The sequence below is a fragment of the Ambystoma mexicanum genome, chromosome 9 (assembly GCF_040938575.1).
Source record: "Ambystoma mexicanum isolate Mex_15411 chromosome 9, UKY_AmexF1_1, whole genome shotgun sequence".
In the NCBI taxonomy this organism is placed as follows: domain Eukaryota; kingdom Metazoa; phylum Chordata; class Amphibia; order Caudata; family Ambystomatidae; genus Ambystoma; species Ambystoma mexicanum.
Window position 1 is genome coordinate 124,928,533 of NC_090931.1, and position 17,581 is coordinate 124,946,113.

Sequence of the window (17,581 nt, forward strand, 5' to 3'; positions counted from 1 at the left end):
CTACTGTCTCTCTCTCCCTCCCCTGTTGACCTACCTGTCTGTTGCGCCGACTGGTTGATGGGCTACACTCAGAGTCTCACTGGGTATCAGGCTCCTCGATGATCAGTCTCCCCTGCACTACCTCAGACCAACCGTGCCCTTAGGGGCTGTAACTATAACCTCTACATTCCCCTGCCTTCCTGCACTTACCCAGAGCCTCGCTGCTCTGGCTGCACTTACTCAGAGCAATGCTGCCTTGATTGCTCTTCCCACTTCCCCCTCCCAGGCACTCCCCCCTTCCTTCCACCTGTTCTTTGCATTGTCGCACTTGCACAATCTGAATGACACAAGGCCTAGTAAGATAATTTGTCTTGTCCTCCCCCTGTCTTCCCTCGCTTGTCTTGTTGCGCCTAGAAACACTTGTGTACAGGTTCGTTATAAATGACATATATCATATCACTGCCTCCCTCCACACCTCTGATGGGGAAGAAGGTTCCATTGTGAGAACCGGTATGGACCAGCCGTATCCGAAGATGGAGACTTGGTGGCCTTCAACCAGTGCCTCTTAAAGCGCTGTCTCAGCAGTCCTACATTGTATGCCGCATCAGAAAGCCTTCGAGTGCAAGCATTACCCACAGTCCATAGATGGAGATTAACCTACCAAATGTCAGCTACAATTGAAAGAAAAAAAATAAACTCTGGAGCTTGTATGATGTGATTCAGGTATTCAATGTCCGGGGCAATCGTCGATAACAAACAAGACTTCCCCTCACAACATCGTCATTTACCCAAATGTCAAAACTGCATATCATGTGGTGCCTGTATGGCTCTACCACATCACTGATCCCTCCACCCTCCCTCAGGGGCTGCCAATTGTCAACAGACCCCCTTCCCCCTTTAGCCATACAGAGCAACTAACCTAATTCTATCCTTGCTAACCCCCTACTCTCATACCCAATTCACCTGTTTTTCCCTTACACAAGGAATTCTATCTATTGTCCCTCATATATGGCTGAGCCAGCTATTCCTTTGCACTGTTTAACCATCTAAATCTAGAACTACAACTTTAAGGGCTATAAAACATTTTATTTCACTCAATACAGACAACATGGTTCAGTAACTGCCCCAATTCGTGTTGCTGGATTTCTAATAAAGTGAACAAAGGACAATGGTCAGGGGTCAACCAAAGGGGAGATGAGCTTGAGGGTCCAGTTTTAATTACCATGTGTCCTTGTCGGTGACAGCACCTATTACCACACCTTATTATCCCTACCAAAACAATAGACAACATCATTAGAGACACAGTGGTGTTAATTAAAGGTTGTTTAGGCATTTCTTGATTTACATCACCCAAAACATCGCCTGGAGTGCATATAGTAGCAGTGCAACTTCAAATGCATGTGTCTCCTGTTAGCTACTTTGGCTTTAACATGTTCTTTCTAGCAGCTATGCCCTGCCAGAACAGTGAGTCACTATGTTTTTAATAGTCTCTAAACCTTATTTCCTTTTTTATCTATTATTTAATACCCTTAATCCATAGTGGCGTTATCATAAACTCGCTTGTCCCAAGTCTGGGCTGTGCAGCTTTTGTCTCCTGTGCACTCTGCCCATACTGGTCTCTCTCAATCTATTTAAGAGTTACAGCTCACTTTAGTCTTTCTGGTCTCTTAATTCACCATATATGTTTTCACACTCTCATATATGCTTTAATTTGTTATTACATTTAGTTCCTTACTTTGACTTCTGTTCACGTCCTAATCACTATATCACGGCAGTTAAGGCAGTCCTCTTTCTTTTTCCATGGCCAGAGATATTTCTGCATACAATCTGATTGGCTACACAGTCTGGGGGATCGAACTGCTGCTGACCATACGCGACTGCTGCGCCGCCTCAGATACAATTATTTACACCCACAGGTGAGATTGCAACGTGGTATACTGTTTACCTCGTCGAGAGGACTACTGCATTATGGGGCAAAAATTAAAAACGCCCTGTATTACTACAGGGTGCCCCAACAATAATTAAGGCATTGGGCCTCATTCCGAGGTTGGTGCTAGTCATGGCGCTATTAGCACCATGACTAGCGCCATTACCGGTACCGTGTCCGCCCTGGTTCAATGGGGACTTACCGGTCTAGTCCGACCTTTGCAGGACCGGTAAGTCCCCATTGAAAATGTCAATCCCCATGGGAATGGGGAGGGTGCTAATAACGGTACCGTAAATTACGGTACCGTTATTAGCTCTGAAGTCCCTTTGCGGGTCCCGTCCTTAACGCCTGCTAAAACCTGGCATTAAGGAAGGACCCGCAAAGGGACCTCGGAATAGGACACAAAGGGATTACCGGCACCGGTGTCATTACCGGTGTCCGGTATCCCTTTGCGCCCGGGTCGTAATGACCCCCATTCTGTTTCTCAGCTCTTTTCTTTATACAGAGTCACCGCCCTGGAACTTAAACTGTTCCAATTGCTGCATTTAAAGACAAAATCTGCGGCATCACATGTTGGTAAGCACGATTCATTAATTTGACATTGCAGTCCACACCACCCAATAACTTCTCGCTCCCCCTGGGGCACTGACCCAGCATGTCTGTGTCTTTTCTTTTTCTCTGTTGGCGCTATCAGATAGAGGCGTTAACCTGCAACATAGTCTTGTAATTGTGACAAGAACTTGCTTGGAACTTATTTGACTACGTTACGTCATCGTCCAACGATATGCTAATATTTCTGATTAGCACAAGGCTCTTAGGTAGGTTACCCAGTAATGGGCCTCATTACGAGTCACCTGGTATGGAAATAATGGTGGCGGTAAACCCACCGCCACTGTTGTTTCCATACCAGGCGATCTCGAGTCCTGCAGGCGGAGGTGTCATTCCCGCCAGGTCTGACCTGGCGGGTTGAACACCACCCGCCTGCAGGCGGACGTGGAAACACCGGCACCATCACGAGATGGTGCCGGTGTTTCCACTTCCCCATTCCCATTGAATCCTATGGGACTCAATGGGAAAGGGGATTTACCGAATTCCGCCTCTGGAATTCCCGGGTCGCTGGGGTCGTAATGCCCCGGTAATTCCAGGAATCACAGAGGCGGAATGGTAATACGAGTCTATCGGTAACCTGCTCGAATTTCAGGCACGGTTATCGCCGGACTCGTGATGAGGCCCAATGTCTTTACTGGCTGCTATCCTATATTTTCTCTTTTTCTAAACTATTTCATAAACCCTTAACGCACTGCTGGGTGTAGCATGTTCTATTTGTCAACATTTTAAAGCTTGTGCTGCACTAACTGTGTGTCGGTTAGGCTAAAATATTGCACTTACTCTCTATGACTGGTGAGGGTTTCTTTCTAACTCTAGAATATAAGAGACAATCCACAGGTAAATCCTCTCTGGGACTGGCTACTCAGCACCGCGCTCTAAATAATCATTTTTTACTTAGACTGGTATTTCCGCTCCATTACTATGTTTACAACAGTTTTTACTCTTTTCCTCTCTAGGGGCTGAATAGAGAACACCTTGTCCTGATGAAGGTGGTGCATTTGTCCTCTTTACCACCGAAACGCCCACTGTGCCGCTGTGCTAGTTTGGGGATGATTCTTCATAACCTCGACTAGAGTCGGTGGCCCACCACGCATATATTAATCTACTAATGCGGATGGCGTAGGCTTTTTCTTTTGTATCAGCCTCATTCTGGAATGTATTACCAGGTTGATTTTTTCTGCTATTGACATTTTTTGTCTCTCTAAGTTATAAGACATTTTGTCTGTCTGCGGCACCACTTGATGGTGTGAAGTAATTTGCTATCAATCAGCCAGGGACAGAGAGTTATGTTTTTTTTGCTAGGATACTGTTTGGTGCCTCTTTAACAATTTCAGTTTGTTCCACAGTTTTGAACTACAAAATGTATGTGCATATCTGTTAAATGCATATTCCGACAAGAGAAACTGCTTTGTATATAATTTACTTTTTTCATTGAATGCGTTCTTTCAATCATCAGCTCCTCACTGGTATATGTATGACCACACAGGTGTATCTACATATTAATGTATTCTGTTGGTCTGTTTGTTTATGAATTAACTGTTTAACATTCCTTTGTTGATCTGTTTGTTTATAAATGTATCCTTTAACATTTTAAAGTTCTTTGCTCCTCCCCGGATTAAATTATAATGATTATTCTTTGGAGGCCAAGTTTTTGTTGAGATATTCTGTCCCCTCCCCCTCCTTTTTCCTTGTTAATTTAATAAATAATCTGTTTTTGCTTCATATATTCATTATTTGTTCTTTCTTGTTTAATGACCTGCACTTTGTATGTAAATAGTCTTATAGGTTCCATCTTTTTACAAACTGTGTGATTGAATCACGATATTTACTTAGTAAATGCCTTGTGCTTACTAATTACTTTAAAGTTTTCTCTTTCACGGGAACACCTTGCTGTTGTAGTCTTTTGATTACTCTATTCAGTTCCCGGTGTACATGCAGTTCGTCTTTGTTCCTAGTTGTGTCTTCTCATTATGCTTGGTTTCTCCAACATGCAGACTCTGTTATGTCACTTGCCTAATCACTTCCTCAAGAACTTAAAACCAGTGTGGCAATCACTTAGGCCATCCTTTCAAAAATTCAACATGCACCTCTACCGTTCTTCTTTCTGTAGATGGCCAGAAACCCTGAACTCTTTTGACCCTGGTGAACAGTAAAATGCACATCTGGTTCTGGTGGAGCTACCAATTCCACACACCAATCCTTTCCCCTAAAAAGCCTTCTCCCTAGCAAACGGAATCCTGCACCTTCTCCTCCCCAACACACACTGTTTCCTACCAACACTATTTTTCCATCATCTAGTTTATTTAAATATTATAACTGCAGGGGCTGCAAAGGCTATAACTCACCATTTGAGCGAATACTAAATTACAAATCAGGGGTCATCCCCAGGGCAGAGACAAGGTATCGGGAGGCACCCTGGGGGTTTAACCTCCTACACTTTATGATGAGTCATCTTTTCCCAGTTGCGTCCTGCCCACAGACTGGGCACTATTCTGCTGGCCAGCCCCCACAATCTTTTGATCGGACTTTGTGGCATGAAAGAGCACTCCTTAGATTCACAGTACCAGCCGTTGTACTTCCAGAAATTTCTCCAGGGCCACAGAAATTCTGGCACTCCAATCTCTTTATTCAACAGTCTTTGCCAGCTGTCATGTCGGACGCCTTCTCGGATGGACACCAGTTGCGAGTTCTGGTGATCTTGCACCTCTTTGCATGCCATAGCCCACTCCAGATTCCTGCCTGCCTCCAGCACACGCTCATCAATCGTTGAAGGGCCTCTTGAGTCAGCTGGCTGAGGGTGCCCATGCAGTTCCTTCAACTCGTGCACGGGTATGTGTGCTGAATCTCCCAAGTTGACATCAATGGGCCTCATTATGAGTCCGGCGGTAGCCGTGCCGGTAAATACCAGCACGCCTGCGTCCGGAGTTATTTTTTTTCCGGCACCCGGCAATGGGGACCTACTAGGGCATTACAGCCCCGGCGGTCCCGGTAATTCCCTATTGCCGTGCACTGGAAAAAATGACTCCCCATTCCCATTCGAGTCCCATTGGACTCAATGGGAATGGGGAGGACGGATGCACCGGCACCTCTCACATGTCCCTCGGGGCTGCCAATGTCAACCCTCCTAAGCATAATATTTGACAATGTAATCGTCCCAAACCTTCCGCATATAGTAAGCTTTGAGCAGATTGCTGTACATTATCCATCAAATATCATTGTGTTTTTGTTTAGGTTCGAGATGCAACATTATTCGTATTCCTCCTCAGAAGTCAGACGACAACGAGACACTAGAAGGCGCTCAAGTTGTCTGTTCTATTGAACCCGTGGACAAGAGGAAGCCATCCTATTATCACAGTTTTGGTAATGTCGTCATGCATTGCAACTTGGTATTGTTTATAGATTGTGAATAGGAAAGCGGATAATAGAGTGCCCAAACCCAGAAACCCTTTTATCAAAAAATGCTACAATAGCAAAACAATGGGCCTCATTCCAAGTTGGGCGGTAAGGGATACCGGACACCGGTAAGGAGACCGGTGCCAGTAATCCCTTACCGCCCTACTACAAGATCCCTTAGCGGGTCTCTCCTTTAACGCCTGGTCTGACCTGGCGTTATGGACGGGACCCGTTAAAAGACCAGGGCGCAAATAACTGGCTTGACATACGCCCAGCCCGTTATTTGCGCCCTCCACATTCCCATTGAGCCCTATGGGGGCTGAAATGGGAATGGGGAATGGCATTTTCAATGGTGACTTACCGGTCCCGCAAAAGTCGGACTACACCGGTAAGTCCCCATTGAACTAGACCGGTGCCGGACCCGTTATTGGTGGCAGTCATGGCGCAAATAGCGCTATGATTACCACCAACCTCGGAATGAGGCCCAATGTTGTGTGCACGAAGTAATAATGGAAGCTCTGTTTGATAAGGAAGTAACAGGATTAAAATGGTGGACGACAAGTGGAAAATGGTAGGACAAATCTGAAGTATTGTTTGGTAGTTGTATTCAAGGTACTTTGCTTTGCCTACTAAAAATCTCAATAGGATTGTGGAATAATTAGTTCTCCATTTGCTTTTTCTCTTTCAGCAATGAGCGAAAACTACATTGTCTTCATCGAGCAGTCGGTAAAGATTGACTTGCTGAAGATCGTTGCTGCAAATCTCAGAGGAAAGGGGTTCTCCAAGGTCATGACCTAGACGCCTGAACAGAATACTATTTTCCACATTGTAAATAAACACACAGGAAAGGTATTTATTTCCTTTCCTCTAGTTCTGCGGTTGGCATTTGTAGTGACGTTTCAATTCTAGTTAATAATAGCTGGTTCCTTTAGTGTGACGCTCTCCATAGCCACCTTTTGACTTGTTAAATCCTATGGAAAATGTATGAAAAACATTGTGTGGGTCCAAGCCTCATCTAGACTTGGTTTCCTTTGCATATTCTAGTGTTGGCACCAACTGAAGGGTTTGGCGGGATAGAGAAATGATACATATAAGTTATGTGACATGCACACCAATAAAGCGCATAACAGGATGGGCTGGATTGACAAGGACTGCAGAGACAAAACAAAACACTGCAGGAGAGCCAATAGCAAGCAGCATATCTGCAAGCAGAAGAGGATGCAGAGTGAGGCAGCAACTTGAACATTGCTAGCGATATAAGCGATGTAATGTAATTATCCAATAGGGCCCCAGAAATGTACAAGAAACTCAACAAATGGAATGCAGGCGGGTGTGGAGGATGACCCTGAGGAAGACCTAAAATTGATATGAGCTGAAACAGCACACGTCTTTACTTAACAATTGTGAGCGGATACACGCCCAGGGGGAGTCCCATTCAACTATAATCCTAAAGCCCCATTCTTGACCTCAAATGGAACAAAAGGCAGAAATACACAGGACAAAAGTTACTGAAGCAAATTGAAATGAAGGTGATGCATTAACCAAGGATTGGGTAGTGATGTTATAAATATTACGGCACTTGTAGCACAAACTTAGTCCTGTCTTTGCAGCAATACCATTTCTCAGTATTATCCAATTTACCATTACTCATTTTGTCAGCACAGAAGGATGAGAAATTTAGTGGACTTCTTGGGGTCACTTCTGCAGATCTCTGTAGTTGTCCGTTAGTCCACCATGCTATCATAATGCAATAAATCTGCTGCTTGCACACGTTAAACATGAAAGAAGTTTTCGCTGCACAGGCTTTGAATAGGGCTTGATAGCAACAAAGCACAGGGTGCAACAATGTTTGCTGTCAGCCCCGGGTAGGCAACCAACAAGAATTTCTTCTAATACGGCAAATACTTGGAACAAGATAAAAATAGACTCACTTCACATACTTACAGAGATAGCAAGGAATTTGAAAGGGGGAACACTACAAGCATTTCTGATGCAGGCAGAGTATACAATCAAAGATGTTTGGGACTCTTGCCACCTGCACCGCAGAGAAGAATTGGGAAGGTGGGCTAGTAGCACTCCAGACCCAATGCAATTCTACTGAGTGGTGCAGAAAAGCAATTGGTGCCATCCCACCTTCCTCACAATGCCTTTCTCCTGGAAAAGCAGATACAATTCTATCGTATCCTGAGACCTTCCGTTGCGCATTGTGGGCTTTGGAGAATCGTGATACGTGAATCCTCTGTGTATGTTTAGAATGTTTATTGGCCAAGAATTCCTGGCTTGCTGGCAATTCAGGTCATCATAGCCATTAAGACAGAATGTCTAGCTAGAGTTCTCCAGCCAGTCCACTTTCCTTTGTGTCCATCATCCCACAGAATGATCTACATTTTGTTATGGTAGATGGAGCAGAATCCATAGGAACAGTGTTCACCACGTGCAGGTGAAATGTACCTCCAATGTGCCTCCAAGATCACCCACATGCTCAAATGCAAGGACCAGAGCGACGGCAAAGTACATGGGTACAGAATATAATCAAAAAGCATGAGGCTACCACAAAATGAGGCATGCTCGTGACAAGGAAACCTAAAGGCTCAGATATGCATGAGGAATTGGGTATGCGTATCCAGAAGCCGACAAAGAATTGGCGCTGCTGAAAATGACCTGGAAATTACTGGGATGTGGAGTTCTTGTGAAACTGAAATACTCTTGGATAAAGGCAGTTTGAAGGAATGTGGCTGCCTGCAAATTAGATGCTTCCACGCACATTTTCAGAGCATGGGGGAACCCACATAAACAGCAGTGAATTAGGACCCACTCTTCGACACAGGACGAAACTGTGAAACACTTGTGTATAAGCGCGTTATAAATGCCATATTATTTATTTATTTATTTATTTGCATTTGTAAAGCGCGCTTGCAGCCAATTAGGCATCGAGGCACTGTTACAGAAAATGAAGGACTTATGATTTACAGACAGGTGACCGAAGGTCTCATAGTTGCACAGGAACAAGCACAGATGCAGGAACTGACATTTGCATATTCATAGTGGAGCGAGAGGCAATTTAAACAAAGAGCCTGGTTTTGATGGCTTTGCGAAAAGCTTGGTGTTACTCGATCATTATATCATATCAGAATCATCTTCATTTTGAAGGGTGCAGCAGTGAAAGGACCTGGGTAGTGTAGTTTCCAGCGACATTTCCATCAAAACACAGCGCTTTTTTGTACAAGTAGTAGGACCGGCACATGGAGCTGACCCAAACACAGGACCATGCTGTGAAGTATGTACACAGTATGAAGAGTGAATTTTGGGTTAGAAACAAGCTTAGGATGGATTTCCTGGGTTCCTGGACATTGCTACACAGCACTGCTAGGGGTTGGTAGACTCTTTAGACACCGACGTCCGTCCAATCATCTGTGATACAAAGGACTTCCGATTCCCACAATGAAAGACGTTTGCGCCGACCCTAGCTCTTTGCCTGTGATATGAGCCTGCATCCTTTTTGCCAGAAAAGCTTGTAAAGCTCACATACAATTTTCAACATTTACATGCAGGCTAAGTATATATCAAATGTAAGAAAGAGGTTTTCTTGGCTAGTGAATTTCTGGTGCTCCAGAGAGAAAGATCTCTTTAATTATTCAAATAGGACTCTGATCTGCAGCACTCTGACAAAGTCTTAACCAATGCAGTAGAAACAAATCGGGTACACAATAACCAATATATATTGAAAAGTGTGTATCTAATGGCCAAGACACAGAAATTAAACATAACTCTTGCAACCGTGTCTGGACAGTTTTGCTGGGTAGAGTGAGGACTGGAGGGGGATGCTGGCTCTTTGGGATGCTCTTTCAGATGGAGATAACAGATCATGTAGGAGTGGTCCTGGCCGTCATACTGGGTAGAGTCTGTGTTTCCCACCTTGTGCACATCTACACTTATATACTGAAAGTTGTACAAATGAGATAGATGGACCATTTTCATAAAACCGCCCATTTTAGTTAAGCAATAGCCCCCATGCTGAGGGGGCGTTACCGCTTTAGGCAATGCCCCGGGGCCCATAGATACACGCAGGACACTGGGCCTTACCTGAAGTAAAAATGCCCCCAGCGAAGGGCTTATTGCTATTAGTACTCTGGCCCGTGAGATTGGGGTATTAATAGCATCTTTTTTCAGTTGCGAGACGATCCAGCATTTCACAGCCGCAGAAACAAAGAAAATAACAATGATGGCTGCCTTGGAACGGGAAACGAAGTCCATTCTCCCTTTCCATGATGGCCAGTCACAGAAGGAACCCTGAGGGAAGTGGCTGTGACTGGAGCCATGTCGGGTATGTAATGGCCCAGCAAGGGCCAATCAGATCGTTTGAAACAATCTGATTGCCCCTCGCTGGGTACTAATGCTCTATAAAATGTGCACCACATGGGGTCAACTTTTCCTGCAAAGGGAGGCCCATGATCCGCAACTAGAAATATAGAGAAGATTGCATCATGCATTATTGTGCCTACTACAATTAAACCAATACATGATAATGCATGTTTTGGGTGTGCCTAGTTTATAGAAATGGCAAAGTTAGTACAAGTCAATGGACTGAGTTGCAATGCTCTGACAAGCCTTAAGCTGCAGAAAGGAATGAGTGTGAAAATAATATGCATATGTATTTAATGGTGTGTCCCCAATGCCTAAGACATAGAAATCGATAATACCTCTTCCAGGAGTGTTCAACATCGTGATGGTTTTGCTGAATACACAGGAATTGGGTGAGTGAAGGTGGTATTTGGGATTAGGGATGCTGTTTCCAATAGAAGTAAAAGATAAGACTGATGGGGGCCCTGCACCACACATGGGGAGAATTATAAGTCTCACGTTCTGCTACAACGTTACATCTCGCCCTGTCGCAGAACTGACTGGCAAAAGGTATGTTTTATTTCTGGTAGTGACCACTGTCCACTGACTTGTGCTAACCTAACCATCTTCATAAACTTGCCATTCGCAACTCATGCATTAGAATGCCTAATTATTCACAAAACAACTTTGTCCCTGTCCAGACCTTGTGGGACGCATGTAGCGCACCATGAAAAAGCAACTTCTTTGCCAACAATGTTCATAGCATAGAAGCGCGGGGCACAGCTACTTCCTTGCCACCCTTCCGTTGAGATATCTTCCAACAGCAATACACAAACGTTTAGGTCTCATTAGTTTGCCGGTACAGGAACAGTATTACCCGAATTGTTTGTTCGAATAATAGGGGTCCTAATTGACCTATTTCACAATTGACCATATGGTCATTTTAATATATATTATGGGTTGGGTTGGTGTAATAATAATATAAGGGGATTGGGAGGGGAGTTGGGGTGGGGGTTGGATTGGTTGGGGGGCTGTGGGGGGTTTCCCCCCGCATATATATCCTAATTGCCCGTTTAAATTCGGTCAATTGTGCAGAAGGTCAATTGTTATTCGAACAATTGACATTCAAACAATTTGTATACAACCTACAGGAACACAGTGGTGGTCATTTTGTTACTGATAATTTATTTCCCGTAACAAAGTGACTGCTTTTTTCCCACACTGGCAAATTATACATTTGGAGGTGAAGTGGAAGATTTATTGACAGAAAATAGTTCTTACCGGCATGGCTACCCCCATACTGGGTACCAGGTCCGGGTCCCAGAAATAGGGAATTACCGGGCCATGCCGACTTTAGCAGGCCCGGGAATTCCCATTCCTGGGACCCGGACACGGTAAATCCCCATTCCCATTTGAGCCCCTCTAGGGCTCAATGGGAATGGGGAGGATGCTAACAGCGGGCCCGTTAATTAATGGGCCTGTTGTTAGCATCCTGGTCTGCTAGCGAATCCCACTAAGGACCTCTGGTCTGACCATGCGTCCTTAGCGCCACCCGCGAGCAGACCTCATAATGGGGTGGTAGAGTGATAACGGCGCCGGCAGCTCTACCGGCGCCATTATCACTCTAACGCATTCCTCGTAATGAGGCCCATTCTCATCTCAAGTACTGTGTGGAATCAAGTCAAAGATGCCCTGATTGTGATCCCAAAAATTAGGAACCGTTGAAGTCAAATGCTTTGGGGTTGCATCGTTTTCCTGCATTGATTACTTCAGGAAACTGTGCCAGATTGATCATAACGCTATTGTGAGGAGAAAACCAAAACCCAGAGAAGGGTTGGTGACAGCAATGCATGCAATATGCTTCCAATTGACAAATGCCTGCCTCAAAGAAAAGAGAACGGAACTGACTAGAAACTAGAACACGGAGTGTGATTATCCATCAGTCACTTTATGGACTGTCTGAAGCCCAAATGACAATGTATAATTTCATCATATATCTTTTTTTTTTTTGCTTTATTGTTTTTGGTCTTTTCAAACCTTTACACAATCTTACTAACACATCAATAAAACATCTTTAAATACAATAAACACAGTTTATACAACTTCTTAAAACTAAGTTCATTATCCTTAACTCATCAGTGCAAAGGCTACTTTAAATCAATATACAATCAATTTCTATTCTGTTCAACATTAAAAAATCAGTTTCAAACAATTACTTCAGTCCTTTACATCAATCCCATTAATCTAAAGTACAGATATTTTTAAAAATGCATTCACTCTTATGTTCAGTGCGACCAAATTTCCATGGAGCATTTCATACCATAATTTATCTCTATTAACATATGAAATACCTGTAACAAATTGCAAAAAATATTCGATTCTTTGCAGCATCAAATTTGGACATATCAATAACAGATGAAGCAATTACTCATTCACTCCAGGTATTCGACAAAACCGACAATATTTTAGGTCGTCAGAGTCTTGTGCGCGAATATTTATAATGTCCTGCGTGATTCTAAATCTCATAGTACCGTTCCTAAAGAGCCGTGATGGATATTTGACTATGTATTTTTCCGGAATTGGGATCCACTTCCAGAACGAGATGATTTGAGAATACAATTTAGACTTTAAAATGCCTACATTATTTTCTACCCAATCAAAAGCTTTTACCAAGTTCTTTTACCTTTACAGGGTTTTTGATAAGAATATCTGTTGAGAGCCCCAAGTTCCTTGATATTATTTCTACTTCCTTTTTGAGCGAGCTCATAAATTGCCCTTTTTTTTCATTACCTTATTGATAATACATGGAATATGTAAACATTTTCTCAGTAAGGATAGCTTTTTCCAATAAATAATGCTTTTTAGTGATTGCAATCCAAGTTCATAACGTATCGCTTTGATAGGAATGCATTTGGGAAGAAAAAACAAAACACTTCACCAGACTGTTGCTTCGATTGACTTCAAATATGGTGATAAAACATCGGAAAGAACTCTAGGCTAGGCTATAAGAGAGTCGAGGAATAAGCTTCATACGATAGTATTGAATGCATGGGACCAACGGTAATCTTCCATATTTCCTTTCAATTGCTTTTATCTGATTAGATGCTTCAATAGCTTTCATCCTTAAGCTGTTTTTAATAAAGGTGAGTGATCGAGAGCTTGTGAATTTGTAGCCTAGGTAACGTAGGACTTGTTGATTTTTGATCCTCAACCCACTGCAACACCAGGTGTGTTTTGATATTCTATTGGTACTAGCACCTGTATAAAATATTACTGTTTTTAGAGGGTTTATTAACAGTTTCCTCTCAACAATAAAGTTCTTGAAGGTGGTAATGAGTCTTTGCAGACCAATCTTGGTACAATCAAAAAGCAAAAAGTCGTCTGCATATGCAACCCATTTTATCTTCGTTCTACAAATCATCGGGGCAATTAGTCCACTCTCATTTAAAGTTTTACCTGCCAGTGACACATACAGATTAAAAAGGGTAGCCGCAAGTGTGCACCCTTGCTTGAGTTCATTGTGAGTTAGAATTTCATTAGATATTGAACCCTTATTATTTAATCTGACATGATCACAGTATCTGAGTACAGATGTATTAAGAGTTCGAGTAGACCTTTGTCTATCCCAAGTTTGTATGGGGTTGTCCATAGAGTAGGTCTATCAACCTTGTCAAACGCCAACATAAGATCCATCGAAGCAATGTAAAGAGACGGTTGACCTTTTAGTTTTCTAATAGTATTGCAGCAAAGATCTTTGACTCAACATTAATTAGAGTTATAGGCTGATAGTACTGAGGCGCATGCGCGTTTGTGTTTGAATAGGAGAGCACTAGAAGTAGGCGTGTCCAAACAGCGTTCAGTCCACAGGAAGTCCATTAGTAAAAGTCGTGTAGATGCAGGAAAAAGCGGCAGAGAGTCCAGGCATAACAGGCCACTTCGCTGGGGCGCCATTTCATTTCAGCATATTGGAGGAATTACACCCCCCCCCCACACCGCCGCCCCACCACACACTGCTTCTGGAGTCTGGAAAAGAAGTGGATACCTTTTATTTTGCAGTATGTATGTTTTCCCCACCCAATTCAAGAAAGTTAGTTTGTCCGGTCATTGGCCTGCTTACCCTTCTTGCTTGCCAAGTCTATATCCATGACACAGATGCTTCTGTCCTTTGCCTTATCATATTGGATGCCCCCAGTGATCCGTTATAGAGCCCAGTAACCCTTTGTTCTGATGTTTGATTATGTACATGTATTGTTTGTATTATTAGTAATGTTTTAACATTGTATGTAATGTAGTGTTTTCAACATTAACAATCGCAGTTATAATTATCATAATCACATGGTGTATTGATTTCGCAATTAATTATTCAACCAACAAACAGTACAACTCATGATTAGTCTCTTTAAATTATTTAAGTTTCAAAACTGAAGAGTGTATGCAGTCTTTGCTTACGGTTGACAAAGCAGAATGTAACAATGTGATTTTGTGTACAACCATGCAGCTGCACCCAGTGAAGTATCAGAGCAAACCATTTGTCTCATTCCATCAAATAAATGCTTTCGAAGACCAGGGTGCCATCGTGATTGACCTCTGTTGCCAAGATGACGGTGGAGCGTTCAAGGCTTTAGATCTGCAGAACATGCGCAAGGAGGGCAACGACTTGCAAAAGGTAGAACATATCTTATTTCAATTCTTTAGCTAAGCCTTTAAACCTGGATGTTCTGGAATGGATTTGAAAACTATTGAAAATGTAGTCGTCGATATTTCCAAACCTCTATTTGCCCTTCTGTGGAGCCCAGTTTTTCATTCTCCCCTATGGCCCATCCTGACACCCATCTCCATCCTGCTCTTTCTCTTCCATGTTCATTCCTATCCCTTCTTGTTCTCCTCCATTCCCTTACTTTTGACTTCCATTACCCTTTCCTCCCTTTGCCTTACTTTCCCCTCATTCTAATTCACAATACACATTCTGTGCAACGTGTAGATCTTTGAACACTGAAAAGTGATAGATCAATATTTCTTGTTCAGCCACTCTCATACTTAAAAAAATGATATTTCGCATTTTTCATTGGAGGATTTTATTTTTTTATTTGAAAGTTTTGTAATGTGCTAAAGTTCAGTAAAACCATCTGGAAACACAGTGTTAAGGGTACATAGTTGTAGAGATGACTCATATATCAGCTAATCACATTGCAATGAGGCAAATTCCTGGATAGAAGTAGCACAAACAGCTTAAAGTGGGGTTTACAAAGCTTGGGCAGTGAAAGATCAGTGGTGTTAACAACTTAGTTTGGATCTATGGGTTTTGGTCTAATTCTAAATGTTTCAATCCCTTTTGTTTCCATTTGAACTGATTTCCATTTTTTTTTCTTTTTACCACACAAGGGGGGTGCGGATAGGCTTGTCTGCAGCCTCTTCATGCCACCAAGGCTTCTACTTTCTATATTGCTTGACCCCCAACCCACCATCTAACTTTAAGCAGTAACTCATTAAAATAACAAAATTAGAAATTTTCTTGAAGTTTGAGCGAAACATGAACCCCTTAGTTTATACAACGATAAGTATACAAAGCCCAAATTGAGCATAGTTTTCCATCTTGTGGAACCATCAGGGAGGGAGGTTAGACTGTTAGTTCACTTTTCCTTAGAGGGGTCCTATAAAAAGAGGGGCAAATCACAGGATTAGGAGGATGCGTTTTCTTTATTTCTGGCATAGGTGAAAAAAATGTATTGCAAATTCCAATCTTTCTTCATATACATGTAACTCTTGCAAAGTTCATGGATACTTGAAATATAAATCACGCAGAAACACCAACTGATTCCGCGCAAGCTTTAAAGTAGTAACTGGGTGCTGCGATCACATAGTCTATTAAAGAAAGTCATAATAATGTTATAGAAGTGAGCAACCAAATTCATCTCACTAGCAGAGGCTAACAATAACATTAAATACATAGACCTATGCCTTTATGAAGTAAACCATTATAGGCAATCAGACAAAACAGATGTGGTGTCCAGGTGGAGGTGAGAGGGTCCAGACCCAAGGGAACCCAACAAGGTGAGCTACTGCACACGCTCAATACATATACATAAGCATGAGCCGCCAGGCTTGGCAACAATGAGGTTGAGTTAATTTTTTTAAAAAAATGAAAATAATAGGTTTAGTAAAAATTACATGTACAATTAAATGTTGGGCGATTGCTGTTGGCAGTGGTGGGGTCAGATTAGGGTTTTTTGAGGAACAGGGTTATTGTGGCTGTTTTGAGAGCATTAGGGTCTTTTCCACTTGCTAACGACACATTACGAAATAACTATTATTGATTGTGCCAGTGTATGCATAGAGTTTGTGTTGGGACAGTGTAATAATGGTACATCTGTACACTCTTGTAGCTTATTGACATAGGCTTTATTGTAAGTTACATTAAGCTCAAAAGTAAGGCAACCACTGGGTCCCATCACCCAGGCTAAACTGGCATCAGGTAGACATTCATACAGCATTCACACATCAACAATCCACATGACATCACAGGGTCTCTCATTCACAGGCAAGCACTTCACAACACATCCCCTTCCTTTCCAATGTCCTCAACCACTCAACATTCACCAACAAGCACTTCACAACACATCTCTTTCCTTTCCCACACCACACCGACAAGCACAACACAACACATCCGCTTCCTTTCCACAACCATCACCGACGCCGACACAGGGAACACAGCACAACACAAGGCATTCATACAGGACATCCACACCATACAGCTTTTTATAGAGAGATGCAACTCAAAAACAAAACTTCAGGGACGATATCCCTACTCTGATGGGGACACTATCCCAACTCTGGTGGAAACGCTGTCCCTACTCTGGGACAGAATCCCTTTTTCCAACTTCAGATTTCTTGCACTGAGACGCTATCCCTACTCTGGGATGCTATCCCTATGCTTCACATAACTGGAATGCTATCCCTACTCTGGGACGCTATCCCTATGCTTCACATAACTGGAACACTAGCCCTACTCTGGGACGCTATCCCTACTCTGGGATGCTATCCCTATGCTTCACATAACTGGAATGCTATCCCTACTCTGGGATGCTATCCCTATGCTTCACATAACTGGAATGCTATCCCTACTCTGGGATGCTATCCCTATGCTTCACATAACTGGAATGCTATCCCTACTCTGGGACGCTATCCCTATGCTTCACATAACTGGAACACTATCCCTACTCTGGGACGCTATCCCTACTCTGGGATGCTATCCCTATGCTTCACATAACTGGAATGCTATCCCTACTCTGGGACGCTATCCCTATGCTTCACATAACTGGAACACTATCCCTA

At 42.9% G+C, this 17,581-nt stretch overlaps 1 long non-coding RNA gene and 1 pseudogene across 1 annotated transcript in view; both read left to right on the plus strand.

Moving 5' to 3' along the window:
- The window catches only part of LOC138487724 (uncharacterized), a 45,900-nt gene extending 41,709 nt beyond the window's left edge, over nucleotides 1–4,191 (plus strand). Inside the window, exons 3-4 of the long non-coding RNA XR_011274530.1 lie at nucleotides 1,788–1,895; nucleotides 3,472–4,191. This is a non-coding gene — a long non-coding RNA (uncharacterized lncRNA). The remainder of the gene's footprint in view (nucleotides 1–1,787; nucleotides 1,896–3,471) is intronic.
- Nucleotides 4,192–5,533: 1,342 nt separating this feature from the next.
- The window catches only part of LOC138487276 (carotenoid-cleaving dioxygenase, mitochondrial-like), an 88,368-nt pseudogene continuing 76,320 nt past the window's right edge, over nucleotides 5,534–17,581 (plus strand).